A 13,650-nucleotide genomic window follows, 5' to 3' on the forward strand; every position below is an offset into this window, starting at 1 on the left:
GTCCATTGTGGCGGCTAGCGAAAGGCTACTGTGGCATTTATCAAGGAGGAGTAGGAGGGAGAACACAAAACACACTCCCAATAAAGAGATAGAACAAGAGAAAGGGAAGAAAGGATGTGTATGAAGGCCACTTTTTTCTCTTCCTTCACAAAGCCCCCCTCCCCCATTCCCTTTCCACCCCCTACTCCTTGAGGCTAGCTCTGACAAAGGAGGCCCGACTCACACAATGTGCTCTCTCCTTTAGTCTGGCACACTTTATATCCTCACTGCATCCACTGCTGCTACTTGAGAGCGCCCACATGTGCAAAGCGTATGTGTGTGTGTGTGTTTTATGGAGTTTGAAACAGTGGTAGTGGGGGTCTATGTTTGCTGAGGGTCTTAAAGACCAAGGGGCCAGGGCTCTGATGTGTTACTATGGAAACGCCTTTGAGCAGTAAGGAGCACAACAGGTGATTCTGCTGAGGGCCTGTTCGTCTCAGCACTGAGAAACCGCAGGAGGTCTTAGATATGCGTGTTTGTGTATGTGCGTGCATGCGTGCGTGTGTGTTTCACAAGTATAGCAGCTTATTCCACAAACAACTTAGTGCCACAGATCCTAACCAGCTCCAATAAGCTCAAGATCATGTCTGAAGTTGCTGGCTGACTGCAGAAATGACACGCTGCACAAAGACCTGACCATACGGCACACACATATGAAAATACATAGTATATAAGAAGAACACAGGTGAAAAAAGAATCCATTGAGTCTTTTATGTTGAGAAGAGCCAGTAGCGTCGCTTCTGGCCGCTTTGCACCAAACAGCTGACAGCTAGAGACCAGCTGTTGAACACAGTGGAACATTTATCAGCTAAAGACACAGATGTTTACATCTAAAAGAGAGTGAATATTGGACTGACAGTCATCAGGTGGACACAAACACCACTCCATATGAATGATCATATCACCTTAAAGGTGATCAGGCACGTTGTTAGAACTGGAAAACCCCCAAACCCCGTTTGTAAAGGACTCTGACTTCTGGGCTACAGCCCCGGATGTTTTCACTAGCTAGCTTTGCGCCTGAAGGTGATGACTTGTCAATGTTGTGTTCAATTGTGTTTCTTTGCCCACCAGCTAACTTTTAAAGGATAAGGCTGGTGAATTTCTACGTCTTGTGAAAAGACCAAAAACAACAATGATCCTTCTCCACCTAATATTTATTTTAACAATGATATAAAAGTCTCAAAGCCATCAATCATTTTAACAGATTGGAACACTAAGGGTGATCTACAGTAACTTTAATTCACATCCTGTCCAGTTAAACTAAGTGTGTGCTCCGTACAGCAGCAGAGCAGCAGGAGTCAGGAGAGTTCACCAACATGACGATGGCTGAGGATTTGCTAGCAAAGTGAAAAGCAAAAGCATCTATTAGGCAATATTTCAGACTTAAACCCAATGCTAAAAGGCAAACTGATAATGTTAATGAGCAGTCGGTAAACTGTAAACTCTGTCGACCATCTCGCAGCCAGAACGTGATGCAGCTGCTCCCGCTCCACCGGGGAGGCAGGAGACCAACAGATACTGCTGATATCACTGCAACTGTGCATCCAATGTTTCTTTAAAAAGCCCAATTATTGTGATGCAGTGGACACAGAATTTTTAGTTACCTCTGCTATCACTGCAGGAAAAATCATTCATGTGGTTGTGGTGTTGACATGAAAAGTGACTGCGCGGTCAGTGTTCATCTTTTCTCTCCATGCTTTTAAAAATGAATAACGGGGATCAGACATGAGCATGAATCAAAAATGTATCATATTAAAACATTGAAATAACAGGTAATAATAGATTATGACTCACTTGTATTATGGTATTTATGTTGTTCCTCTGTGCCACAGAGCTCTACACTATTTAAAACACAGGCTGGCATGTTCCTTAATTACAACGAACACACACACACATTGATTTTCTTTCTGAATAACACACAAATACTGCCCTGCTGTCATGAATTCTCACCAAAGAATTAGAAATAGAGCACCAAATGTGTCCCAAAAAATGCACTGTTATTTCCTTCTCTTTGAGTACAAAATACGAATAAAAACTTCAGTGCTCAGTAGTTAATTACTTTTAAACTGAAAACTACATATCTTTCATCTGTTTTTAAAGATTTGCATAGGAACCGATGGGCTTGGGGTTGAGTTTTGCAGACAGGGCGGAGGTGTATGCTATTTGCTGTGCTTAGCTGCAAATTTAAAAACAAAGCACAGCAAGGTGGTAGAAAGGCACTGCGGTCTCAGAACTCTGACTCTGGAGATTGTACGTAAACAACAGCAGTCACTGGACTTTCTCCTCTCCTTTTTGTGTTAAACATAAGAGTTAAACAATAGAAAGCACATGTTGTGAGTTCAATCATATATTGTATATTTATAATAAGGAAGATTTACTAATGGCTTTTCTACTTTTTACTGTTGGTACTTCTCTTGTTCACTACTAGAAAGTGAATATTGTTGATAAAGTTTACCATTCTTTACAGCCTGCAGGGGTCTTTGTTTTTAGAGGTGACAGCTGATAAGGGAGTACTGAACACACATACTGACATTTATCTGGGTGGTTTCTCCTCCACTTGTGTTTCAGCTAATGATAAAACAAGACACATGAAAACGAATTAAAACATGGGAAGGACATTTATCTGACTGCAGAGGAACAACAGAGAGGGAGTACAGTAGCACAAGTTTAGGTATTAACGGCTCGTACAGCATGGCTTCACCTCAGTCACAATATTTCTTGTCTTCTTTCTGACAGTGAGATGTACCACACATCATGCATTTCTATTTCCCTGGTGACTTTATATGTTTGATGTGGCATTACCTAAAGTGCGAAGTTGAGAATAGCAGATGATGATGGAGAGAGAGAGAAAGAGTGAGATCACTGTCACGGCAAGGGACATAAAAGAGAGAAAGCACTCGATTTATCGAAGTTATCATGCAGATGTAGATAGCGGGAGATAAGAATGCAGAAAAGCTGCTGTTACATCCTCTGAGCTTTCAGAAACATGTTTTACTTTACTAAAAGAAAGACATGGAGAAAAAGTTTAAATATGCATCACTGCAGAAGATTGCCTGTTTTACCATTTATGGGTAAATTTACTTTTGATAATTTTCTCCCAGATAAGACGATAAGATAAGTTGTTTGGTCTCAAAAATGTCAGAAAGACTTAAAGATATCAAATGCATGAACGCACCATGGATGAAAAGTCATATAATTAGGGATGTAACGATGCATCGTTTTTTTTGACAGAAAAAAAGAATCGCAAATGCGTGAGAAGTAGGATACGTTCTTTTCTCTTTCAAAAAAAAAAAATAGGTTATGTTATCTTAAAAAAAAAAAGTCATGGTTGGTGATTCATTTGTTCAATGTCAGATGCCAAGTCACATGACTCAGGTCACTACGTGGGTGCAGAGCACAGAACCAGGGAAGACGTGGCGACGGTAGTCAACAACTTTGAAATAGAGGTTGCACCGAGCGTTTTGAAATCACCTGTGCGGCTGCATTTTGGATTCCTCATACATGTATACACAAATACAACCGGTGAGAAATGGACAGACAAAACAGCATGTAAATATTGCAAAAGACTGCTAACATACAGTATACCGGCGACATGCAGCAGCATACGAGCCGCCACCACAATGAGAGGCAAAGTAACGTTACGCCACCTCCTGAGCGACAATTGCCCAACTACCCTGACAAGAGGCTTTGCAACCCTCTCCCCCATAAAAACGCAAGAAAATACCAGGGCAAGTGGTTATTTTATTGGAAAATATTTGAGGCCATTTTCCGTCGTTGAAAATGAGGGCTTTCGGCTGTTGATGAAGACGCTGGAGCCAAGATACCACATCCCGTCACGACAGCACTTCAGTCAGTTGGTGGTGCCAAAACTCTACCAAGAGGTAAGAGCTCCTGTGGTTAAGGTTCTCCGGAGGGCTGATACATCTAGAGCCACGCAAAGTTATATCAATAGAGATTTTATTATTTTGATGCAGGATTTGGTTTTACAAATCCAGTTATTCTTTGTTATGTGACTGAATAACTACTTCAGTTGCACAAAAACAGTGTTTAACAGTGTTTCTGTAAAGAAAGGACCTCTTTTTTTGGTCACGATTTGATATTCTGTTAATTAAGATATTGAATTACACCAGTGAACTGGTGAGATCGTTTCTAGAGAAAGGAGATATTTTGTTGTTTAAGATGACCATTTAAGTTGCACTTTTTATAAGAGGGCACAAACTGAAACAGAGTTTCTTTTAAAGAAAGCACCCCTAAGATTTTATTTCCTAAATAAAAGATAATTTTATTTGGTCAGAGGTTGTCTGTAGCTCATTTTGATTAAAAAAAAAGTGAACCGTATCGAAATGGTGAGTTGAGTGTATTGTTACATCTCTACCTATAATAGTCCAAATACGTGTTAGAGCACACCTGATCTGTATGTGATATACACCATAAACTTACTTATACTTATACAAAGCAGACACAATGGCCTACTGTCGCTTTAGATTTTGCAGATTTGGAATGAAAATGCAAATCATGCCTCAGAAGAGCAAACAAACAGTCTCTGGTCATTTGCAAGTGACCACACACACACACACACACACACACACACAAACAAGTGTAGAGAGGGAGTTATGTGTCAAATGATCTACTTATTTTTCATATGAGAACAGAGCGCTGTGTTTGAGCCCAGGGTAGAGTCATGTAAATGAACTAGGAAACTGGTGTGTTTTTATTTGTGGAGCCAGTGCTCATTTATCAATAGCCCGTTTGTGAATTCCTATGATCACCACAGAAATAAACAAATTGGGCAGAAAAAGGATCTTTAGTCATGGCAAACAAAACAAGCTCTGTGTGCTCTTTTCTCTGATGGAAATGCAAATCTGTATGTTAATGCTGAAAAAGTCCTAAAAGAAGACTTCAGACCTTTTTTTCATTGTGTAAAATTAAATTAAATTAATTAAAGCGCTACATGTATCATGTAGCAACACAAAATCTTCTCATGAGACTCATGAGATTTTCCTTAAATTAAGAGGCACATTTGCCAGTCTTATAAACCTGCTCATTCATGTTTTCTACACTAAATAGAGGGCCGTTATGTGACGAGCATAAAGAGAACAGTGACACAAAAGAAAGCTGTAGTTATGGACCAACATCAGAATTGAAAAAAAAAATGCACATACTTCCCAACAAAAGCTTCCCTCTCAACTCTGTATTTAATGAAACACACCTTAGTCCTGTAGGAGCTTGTATCGCGTGCTGAATGGAAACACGTGCATTAATCACAGGCCTGCACACATGCAGGAAAAGTTCAGAAAACTCAAGAGCAGTTTTTCTTCTTGTCTAGGGGATTATAAAGTGTTCAAAAGTGGCATGACAAATGCAGTGCAGCATTCAAGAATGCTTCCGTTCTTTCTTTTTCAAAACCGATTTACAGCTGTTGATAAATAGCCTTCCCTGGCTGAAAGCAAAGCTTTACTCCTGCATTATTAGCACATTATTATGAGCTTATGACAGCATTTATGGATGAGTGAGTGCACATCCAAAGCACAGCTGGCACAACGTGAATCTTCAGCGTTATAGAACAGAAAATTAAACTTGTGAATAGTCTTTACTGCTGGGACACACACACATACACACATCAAATGCCTCAGAAACAAATTGATGAAAGAAGATATTTAACCTTGTCAGCAAAGACAGACAAATCATTGAGAGTTTGCGGTACGTTAAGCTGGAATCTTACCTTGAAGGTGTGTGTAGATGCTTGCAGGGTTGTGTGTGTGCAGCTGCTGTTTGTCTCTAGGTGTCTCTGAGATTGGCCCATCAGCAGTATAAGACTTGTCATTTATCATCCGCCCAGCGTGAGCCACCATGTGCACGCTCATGTGTGTGCATGTAGAAGCGTGTTTCCTATGAAGTTCCCACGGTCATCTTTTTTCTTCCACTGTCAAAGCAACAGGTGGACTTGTCTTTGTGATATGGATGTACAGAACCATTAAAGACTACATGATCATGAGAGCAGGCTGTTACATGCAAAAGAGGGCATTGTGAGGCAAAGAAAGTGAGTGAGATAATACATTATTATCGAGGACATAGTGAAGAATTAACCTGAATAATCTCACTTATCCGCTTTTTAAGAGTAGAAGAGAAACACCTTTACCACCTTTGCCTGAATAAAAATGTTAATACATAATTGGCACTGCAATAAGATGCATCAAACTGATGATACCACACTCCACAGCATCTCAAGCAATAGCCTATCACCGCTTTAAAGTACAACTGCCAGTTATGAATGAATGAATGAATGAATGAATGAAAGAACGAGCGTATCAACGAGAAACATTCATCACCGCTTACCAGAGCCAAATGTGACATGTTTAAATGAATGAATACACAAAGATATTCTGTTCACTATCAGCAAAAGAAAAACAGAAGATACTTGAAGCACAGAAGAGAAGTTTTGCTATTTTTGCTTGAAAATTTACTGAAACGTTCAACTGATTGTTAAAATAGTGTCAGATTAATTTTCTGTTAATTTACTGATAAAATAAAATACAATAATAGTAATACTGTTGGTCTGCTGACAAGTAGCAGCACATGGTCCACTCACTGTTTCAATTTTCTGTTTGTAAAATTTGAATTTAAAAAACTAAATAATATGGTAAAAGTCAAAGTGAAATCACTGTTATTATGATTTGTTATATATTTGTTTGGAACATAGTAAAGGATTTGAAGAACTGAAAAACATGTTACATAGCTGTATAACACAAAACAGTCGTGAGTTCACGCTGTAGGTAATAGTTTAAACACTTCCATTTGCCTGCGTTCTCACAATATTCACTGAAGTTTTAAATGTGAAACAAAGTGTAGACAAACTTGAACTGGTGAGGCATTACTTTTGGTCAGTTTAAAGGATCTATAAAATACTCTCTGAATTGTGTTGTTGTTTTTTTTAGGTACATTTGAAAACTCACTGGATACAATTTGCTCTTTTGTACGTGGTCTTATCAGCTGCTTAAATAGAAGGAATGAATAAAGAGAGAAAAAAGAGAAAAAAAAGAGAATGAATTAAGCTCTAAATCAGGACCAGGCAATATGATGGATTAACAGTTTCACAATATGGGAAACCTATGCAAAATAACTTTTGACAACAATTATTTTCATAAGTGACTAATCGTGGATTATTTCTGTTGTTGGACCAACAGTGTAGAAACTGACTCAAGCAATGAATGGATTGTTACTGATTATCCAAAAGTAAAATTGTCATTTCAGATGGAAAAATAAAAAACTGAAATAATTCACTATTTAGTCCTTTTTAGAAGGATAGCATTACATAATCATATTAAAGCAATATGATTCAGTTGTGATCGATTTGAGAGGATATCATCTTACCATTTAACGCAATCACTCACATTTATATGAACAAATAGCAAAAATATTATTTGACAAGTTTATCACTAATCTCTTCAAAACACTTAAAAGGTAAACAAACTGTTCTTTTTTAATTTAAAATGAAGTGAATTTCAAAATAAAGGTGATTTGGATCATTGAATTGCTATATCGGTCGTCACACCCCTGCTCAGCTGAAAGTTAATAAAGTAGTCTTATTAAATAAGCAGTAAAAAGAAGAATGCATAAGACAGATTATGGAAAGTTTCTGTCAGAGACAATACAGGAAGATAAAACTGTCAACTGTCAGCGTGTTGATCAGTCAGTCAACCAGCTGAGTGTTTTAATGTTTACAGTTCTTCTGCGAGAGGAGTTTATTTAAAGAGATCATAAGGCTTCCTCAAACCCAGCATTGTTCTGTGTGATTGGCTTGGCCTCACACTGCGCTAAAGGGGAGGCTGAGGAGCGCACACACACACACACACACACACACACACACACACAATTATTCTCCATTGCCGTGATTCTCTATGGAGTCCTGGTTCAATAGGATTCAGAGAACAATGTGGAGAGGATATAGGAGGTCATGGGGAGAGAGGGGAAAAAAGCTTTTGTCTGCTCTGCTTATGGAGATGTCCGATGTATGGGAAATGGTGAGCACACGCACACACACACATATATAACAGGTAGGGTGGCGTCCATTATTTTATACACTGGAAAACTGTGGAGTGCCTTATAGCAATTATAACATGGCTGGAGATGCTGTTTGCACACCGCTGGTTGAGTCAGTTAGCAGGCTGATATTGATATCTGGTAGTCTAAGAAATCAGATTATAATATATAAGCAGATAGAACATAGCAGTTCAGATCTTCAAGTTTTTTTCTTCGAACAAAATTAAATATATCTGAAAATATACATTAATATGAATCCAACATGTTATAAGCAAATATATATTGGCCTATTCATGAAAAAAACACAGAAAAGGTAAGGTTACCACTACAGGAGCCATCCACAGAGACAGTTAAGATTAATTCTTCATTGTGCCGTCCACGTGTATGTGTAGCATTAAAACATGATGTAAAAATATATGAATATGTCAATCATTATTATTTTAAAGTTTAGTATAGTATGAAACATCAAAAGGTATATGCATAGGTTTTAGGACGCCTTACATGTTATTGTAGGCCCATTTTAATATGCAACTCTATTCAATACAGTATCCAAGGTGGCGTAGAGATGAAACATAGAACATATGTGAGCATAAATATATTGGGATTTATAAGTGTGCGCTCAAGTCCCAGGCCAGTTTTCCATTGTAAATTACAATGAACTCTAAACTTTTTTTAATTCCCTGTTCTCAGAGATCCAAACGAACCATGAGAACAGTGCGCGACAGTTGGAGCAGCTCATAAACTGCTCATTCTCATTTGTAAGTAAATCAGTGTGTGTCATTACACATCGTGATGGCATGCCATTTTATACTTATCCATTTGATTTGTTTGATCTAAAAAGCTACAGGTCTGGGAATTAATCTAAACTCAAACACATTTAAAACAAAAATAATAAGTAAAGACTGTATTACACTATGATATATGATAACCAAAATAAAACTATCTGCTAGATGGAGGCATCGATAACAGCATCAGTGTGTAAACATTATTTGTCCTGTTCACTGTATTATTCATGAGAATAAACTCCATAACATGCAAGTATTTTAATAATAATTATAATAATAATACAAGTTTAATAATTACAGATCATATTTCTGAGTTATGAGGATTTTTTTCAAAGACATCTTCATTTTACAATCCTACATCTAGATGTTGTTCACTGTATGAATGTTTTTTGTGAATTCTTCATAAGATTATTAAGAGGCAATATTTCAAATTATTTCACACAATGGTCTCAGTTTCACACTATGTCTCGCATTTCCTTCCTGGCCATTTCTTATGTCTCCCGTTTCTTTGCGTACGCCTGGTTCAGAGTGTGCGTGGAGGACCACACATTCTCCCATCAAGTTTGCTTTTTATAAATCCCAAAGTTTGCTTAGAAAGTTGCGTGCGCCTTCTTCCATGAGTACGCCACCTTTATAAATGAGGCCCCTGGTCAAGCTCATGTAAACACCATTACTTTTGAGTAAAAGTAGTAACCATCTGATTTTCCTAAGAAAAAGAAAAAACACCTAGCGATCTTTTTAAAAAGCCAGAAGGTTATTTAACAGGTATTCCCAGACTCCTCTGACCACCATGATGGTTAGACTCTCCTAAGAATTTCTTTGCAGGAAGCAAGACATGACATACTGTACATCTGTGTGTACAAAATAAACGTGCATTCTTTTTTTTAATAATATTACAGATTTCTGGTTCATTCATTCATTCATCTTCAACCGCTTGTCCCTGTCGGGGTCGCAGGGGGGGCTGAAGCCGATCCCAGCTGACATCGGGGTGAGGCGGGGTACACCCTGGACAGGACGACAGTCTATCGCAGGGCGCATAGAGACAAACAGAGACAGACAACCATTCACACCTACGGGCAATTTTAGAGTCATCAATTAACCTAACACCTGCACGTCTTTGGACTGTGGGAGGAAACCGGAGAACCCGGAGGAAACCCACGCAGACACGGAGAGAACATGCAAACTCCACACAGAAAAAGGGCCAGGCCGGGATGCGAACCAGGAACCCTCTTGCTGTGAGGCGACAGTGCTGACCACCACACCTCATGTCGTCTTGTATTTAGAAAAAAAACACACTACTTGGGGAAATAGGTTCAAAATGTTTTTTATAAAGCAGATGAGGGATGTGGTTAGAAAAGACTTTGAGGATCTGATTAATTCCTTCAAACAGCAGTAGTGTATGTGTTGTTGAACAACCTGCTGGGTTTTCACAGATCAGTAGATTTCTCTTTTTTTAGGATTACTGAATGTGTAGTTCTTTGATTTGAATTTAATGGTAACACATAAGAGGCACAGACTAGGATGAAGTTTGTTAGTGAGTTAATTGGTCAGGTAGTATGGGGCATGTCACCATGGTTACCTGGAGTTTTATACAACGTCTCTGATTTAATGGTTGACTAGTGCGAGGCGTCCTGATGTATGACACCAGAGTTGATGGCTCTCAACCTGACTGACAGAGAGAGAAAGAGTGACAGCTGAGTCACCTTTGTTCTGCGTGAACCCATTCACCTGAGAAGACAAAGCTCAAAAAAAAAGGGGGGGGGGCAGAGGTGAAGGGTGAAATGCCAAACCACTCCTTGAGATTATCCTGTATGTGTGTGTGTGTGTGTGTGTGTGCGTGCGTGCGTGCGTGCGTGTGTGTGTGTGTCAGAAAGAGAGAGAGAGAGGTTTAGGACACAGTATACAGTGTGCTGACAGACAGACTATTTGCTCTACATCTGCACTACTCTGTGCTGTCTCACTGTGGTGATCAGAGATGCATCATTAAAGAAGAGAAACGAAAAGAATAGAAAGAAAAGAAGCAGTGGTAGCAGTAGGAGGTGTAAAGATGGGAGCGGAGAGCGAATGAGGAAATAAAGAAGATTGACGGAAAGAAAGGTCAGGGACTCCCCACTGACACATCTTTGTATGCAGCCAGCCACTGTAAAGACAGCACAAACACACGCACACACACACACACAAACACACAGGCTTGCTCGCAAATTTACAACTTTACCCCCCCCCCGTGGCAGAATGCCCACAAGCTTATACTTTATACTCTGCGCTGTCACCCCTGAGCTGGACCTAGACCTGCTCTCTGTCTGTCCACACTGACGGTGTCCTGACAGCGAGACAACCTCACTATTAATCAACATCGGGGCCCTTATTTCTGAGCCTCTCCACATCCCTTGTGTGGGACCCCTGACCTGATGCTCCCATGCTTCAAACAGTGTATTCTGCACAGCATATGTCACCATTTCATCCTCAGCTTTATATGAACTACACTCTAAACAGACGACAACTGACAATACGATATCCAAGTGCCCTCTCGATGTGACCACCAAGACAACTTGACATCAGTTCGGATTCTTCTGCTGCACTCCTAAACTTCAGCCAATCAGCTGGCGTGCACAACAAAAAGAGTGTTGAAGCCTTGGGTGAAATGTTGATGCCTGTACCTATTCTTGGTGAAGCTGCTGATATCTGCTCATTTGCATCTGCCAGCAGAACTGACATCATCATCATCATCATCATCATCATCATTACCATCACCATCACCATCATCTCCTGTGTGCACTGCCAGTTATCAGCCTCAGGAGAGAAAAAGATGTCGAGAGAGAGAAAGAGAGACAGAGAGAAAGAGAGAGAGAGAGAGAGAGAGAGAGAGAGAGAGAGAGAGAGAGAGACAGAGACAGAGACAGAGACAGAGACAAAGAGACAGATACAGAGATAGAGATTGTAAGTTGCTGGTGGAGGAAATGGGTAATGAGTTAGAGTCAACTGGATGTTTAGATTATTATGGAGGAAACAAAAATAGAAGTTTCGAAAGTTGTAAATTCATGGATGGCGGGGATTGTCCCCTTTAAGTTTGATCACATTCAACAACATTATCTCACACACACACACACACACACACCCACACACACACACACACACACACACACACACACACACACACACACACACACACACACACACACACACACACACACACACACACACCTGAGACGTTGGGAAGTTTTGGAAGTGTTGGTGACACCCCAGTGAGTTGTCATGTGGCTCGTGCATCTAAATCGGTAGTACATGACGAAGCTCAGTTTTTACATTTCAAACGCAATAACATATGATCACTCACCAGACCCGGTGCGCCCCGAGCTCTCCACGAGAGAAAGAGAGAAAGAAAGAAAAAAACTTCCGTCCACCTCTTCTTCTCCCACTTTAATTCCTCACCGCATTCACGACACGGTTGGTTTGGGACACAGGCTGCTTGATAAGTGTGCGGACCCCTCTGCTCCGGTGCTTCAGAGAGGAGAGAGCCGGTCGGTCGGTCGGTCGGTGGTGGATGTTGCTAAGCTGACGAGTTGGTCAGATGAGTACAGAAAGAGAGAGAGACAGAGACTGAGAGAGAGGTGGAATAGTGCCGCGGTGCGTAATGTTTTGGAGACAGAGAGCGTAGCCCTGCTCTCACTCACTCCCGGTGACTTTGTGTCTTTCTGCTGCTCTGGGTTGCCAACAGTCCGTCCACAGTGCCCTACCGCTCACCTCCCACTTAAAGGGAGAGGGACTGATTTCCAGGTGGTTGCGGAGGGGACCGAGATAGAGGGAAGGAGGGAGGCAGAGAAAATAAACCAGAACGATTATCAGTCACTGGCTACTTGTCACATTTACACACATCGATTGATCGCTATTGATGGGTTAGTCCATCAACTGACAGCAGCTCCCCCTCCTTTAGATCCATATCCATTCCAATATATATTGACACATTTACTTAGGCTATTCTTACTAGTACAGTTCAGTTCACCAAGATGGATAATGTTATACAACTTTTTATGAAACGAATAGGTCTTATTTGAGGATTCATTGTTCAATCATTCAATTTAGTTTATAAAATGTCAGAAAATAGTGAAAAATCCCCCAGTGCCCAAGGTGACATCAATTTTCTAGGGACAGAAAGTAATTAGCTGGTGAGGGCTGGTCATATTTATATTTTAGCTCAGCTTTCTCTTGTGAGAAAAGAGTTTCTTGAGAGTTTCTCTTGTGTTTTATATGAAAAATAAATGAAAACATTTAACCTGGAAATTCCAAACTAGGAACACAGGTCAAGACTTAGTTTTTTTAATTCAATTATTGCTTTTATTACTTAAAACAAAATATATGTTCAGTTCAATTTTTTAACTTGAAAAAGAAAACAATGAGAGAAAATATATTACATGAAGGGATCTCTTTCACTCATAATTTGTCTTCAGTCTCATTTTGTTGAAATAAATCGTATCATGAACCCAGTTTCCTTACTTACGGTGTCACTTACAGTTTCATTACATCCCTAGTTATTTAGTTACATTTCTAATAAGTAACCTGTTACTTTGAAACTATTATCATTACCAGTAACTTTCACACAGTCCCTTATTTTTTCTGACCAACAGCCCCAAACCCAAAAATATTTAGTTTTTACAGAGAAAAGCATCAAATCTTGTGGAGAAGTTGGAACAACCAAATGTTTTTTTTTTACCTCATAAATGCCTTAAATGATTAATAGATCATTAAAATAGTTAGCAATTAGTTGTCTGTTGATCAGCTAGTGGATTCA

The 13,650-nt window shown here is 39.6% G+C and overlaps 1 protein-coding gene across 3 annotated transcripts in view; it reads right to left on the bottom strand.

Annotated features, from left to right (window-relative positions):
* Nucleotides 1–12,533, bottom strand: part of sox13 (SRY-box transcription factor 13) — a gene marked incomplete at its 3' end in the record, with an annotated part of 68,100 nt that extends 55,567 nt beyond the window's left edge. For 2 of the 3 annotated variants that reach the window (XM_083939781.1, XM_083939779.1), the window contains exon 1: nucleotides 12,199–12,533. Of the gene's footprint in view, nucleotides 1–5,761; nucleotides 5,833–12,198 lie in introns of those variants that run through there. The other variant, XM_083939780.1, reaches the window with a different exon arrangement.
* Between the last annotated feature and the right edge of the window lie 1,117 nt (nucleotides 12,534–13,650).

The sequence above is a fragment of the Echiichthys vipera genome (assembly GCF_963691815.1).
Source record: "Echiichthys vipera genome assembly, chromosome: X".
NCBI lineage: Eukaryota > Metazoa > Chordata > Actinopteri > Perciformes > Trachinidae > Echiichthys > Echiichthys vipera.